Genomic DNA, 2,155 nt, shown 5'->3' with positions numbered 1-2,155 from the left:
ATATATATATATATATATATATATATATATATATATATATATACTAGAGGCCCGGTGCACAAAAATCTGTGCACTCGGGTGGGTCCCTCAGCCCGCCCTGTGCCCTCTCGCAATCTGGGGCCCCTTGAGGGCCCCTTCCCCTGGCTGCTGGCACCAGTTTTCCTCCGGCGCCTGGAACCCAGGCCTTCCCTCTTCGCCAGGAGGGGCGCGCACAGTGGGCTAGGGACTTAGCTCTTTTAAAAATACTTCTGAATGTTTGGTAAATAACCCTGTAGGAATCTCCTTTCTGAAACATGTTGGTTGTTAAGGGCTGATTTGGGTAATCAACAAAATGTATGTTAGAATCCTAATCTCCAGAACCTCAGAATGTACCTGTGTATAGAGATAAGATCTTTAAAGAGGGGATTAGATTAAATTGAGGCAGTTCTAGTGGGACCCTTAGCCCATCTCACTGAAGTCCTTATAAGAAGAGGAATGTTGGGGCCCTGCCTCAGTAGGTCCGGGGGTTCCCAAAGGTGTGGATGGAGTCGGCGACGAAGGAATGACACAGAGGCAGCATTCAGGTGATCATCATATCCAGGTTCTCTTTTTATTGTCCTGTTACATCTATATTTATACTATTTGATCCTAAAAGCATGCCTCTATAAGCTTTTTTTTGCCAAGGAGAGCATGGGGTCTGTTTATTGGGGGGTCAGTCAAAGGGGGAGCTGGCTAGGGTGGGGTAGGGCAGCTACTTGTCTGGCCCCCAGAAACCCAACTTGTGTCCAAAGCCTCGACCGCTTTGAAGCCAAAGTCTTCCTCCACCTTTATCTGCATGGGGGCCAGCTCCAGAGACAGCGGGACTCACGCCTGGCCCCCTTCCGGTGGCACTCGCCGCCTCTTCCAACCCCTGGGCCCCTCGCCAGGGGCCAGGCTGCTGGCTTCTGCAGGCGCTGGCGTCCTCCTGGGCGGGGACAGCCCCTCTTTCTCTGGAGGCTGGTTCTCAGCGTTGCCTGGGGTGGGGGCATCTGTGCCCTGGCTGCCCTCATCCTCCAGTAAGATGGTGAACTGGCTGGCCCAGTAGTTGTCACCGTAGGAGTCCAGCACCTTCATGAGGAACCTCCTCTCCTGCTGGAGTCTCCATGTTATCCTCTATATCTGATGGAGCCTGTTCAGGACCCACTCCTTCGCCTGCTCAATCTCCCTGCAGCGCCTGGTACTTCCTGCGATTAAGTTCCCTTTGGCGCCGCTGTTGCCAGCCTCAGGCTGCCTCCTCCTCTTCCTCTAGCTCCTGGAGGCTGGAGCTGCCCAGACCCCCAGACAGGAACTCCACTTCGGTCTCAAGCTCGCTCTCCAGGATGTGACCACCTTCAGCGGAGGAAGCGCCAGCTCCCAGCCAGGAGGTGCTGAGAACTCCTCAAAGCCCACGGCTGCCATGGACCCCTCTCTCTGCTCCAGCTCCATTTCTCCCTGGCTCCAGGCGCAGAACTTCCAACCTTGCAAGCCTCTAGTTTAAAGTGGCTTGCAAAACTACAGCCCATTGGATTTCACAGCCAGGCACCCAGGCCCGGCTGCTAAGCCTCCTGTGAGTTGTAGTTCTCTATTTCCAGCTTGCCTCCCTGCCCCACCCCCACCCCAGTCCCAACTGAAAGGCCCTGCTGGCTGGACTAACCCTGTGGCCAGGCATCTGAGTCACCTCGGGTCTTTATTCCTGCCCCGACACCACGCCATCTGGCCATGGAGACTCTCCTCTTGGGAGGCCCCTGGGTCTCCTTCTGGGTCTCCTTCTCGGGCCTGGCTGCATCGCCCCCGAACCGGATGGCGTGCCCCAGCTGCTACACAGCCCCGGGCCCTGGGTCTCCTCAGCCTGGGCACCGGATCGTGTGCCCCAGCTGCAACGCAGCTCTGGGTCCTGGGTCTCCTCAGCCTGGGCACCGGATTTCTGACCCAGCAGCGATGCAGCCCCAGCACCTGGGTCGCCTTCTGGGTCTCTTGCTGGGGACTGGCTGCTTCGCCCCTGGGGTCCAAATGGTGTCCCCAGGCAGCTATGCAGCCTGGCCTCTGGCCCCGCCTCTGGGTGTTCTCCCATCACTGGTGATCAGTGATCTGAGAAGCCACGCTGGGCAGGGAAGAGGCAGACATCTGCCTCTTCCCTGCCCCACCCAGCTTCTCCGAT

At 57.1% G+C, this 2,155-nt stretch overlaps 1 pseudogene across 1 annotated transcript; it reads right to left on the bottom strand.

The window, feature by feature from the left end:
- Positions 1 to 691: 691 nt before the first annotated feature.
- LOC308512588 (TCF3 fusion partner-like) lies at positions 692 to 1,443 on the bottom strand (annotated as a pseudogene). Its single transcript has one exon. The product of its transcript is annotated as a TCF3 fusion partner-like (transcript).
- Positions 1,444 to 2,155: the final 712 nt, after the last annotated feature.

The sequence above is a fragment of the Myotis nattereri genome, assembly GCF_964212035.1.
Source record: "Myotis nattereri genome assembly, contig: HAP1_SCAFFOLD_176, whole genome shotgun sequence".
NCBI classification, from domain to species: domain Eukaryota; kingdom Metazoa; phylum Chordata; class Mammalia; order Chiroptera; family Vespertilionidae; genus Myotis; species Myotis nattereri.
This window is presented reverse-complemented; position numbering and strand designations above follow the sequence as displayed.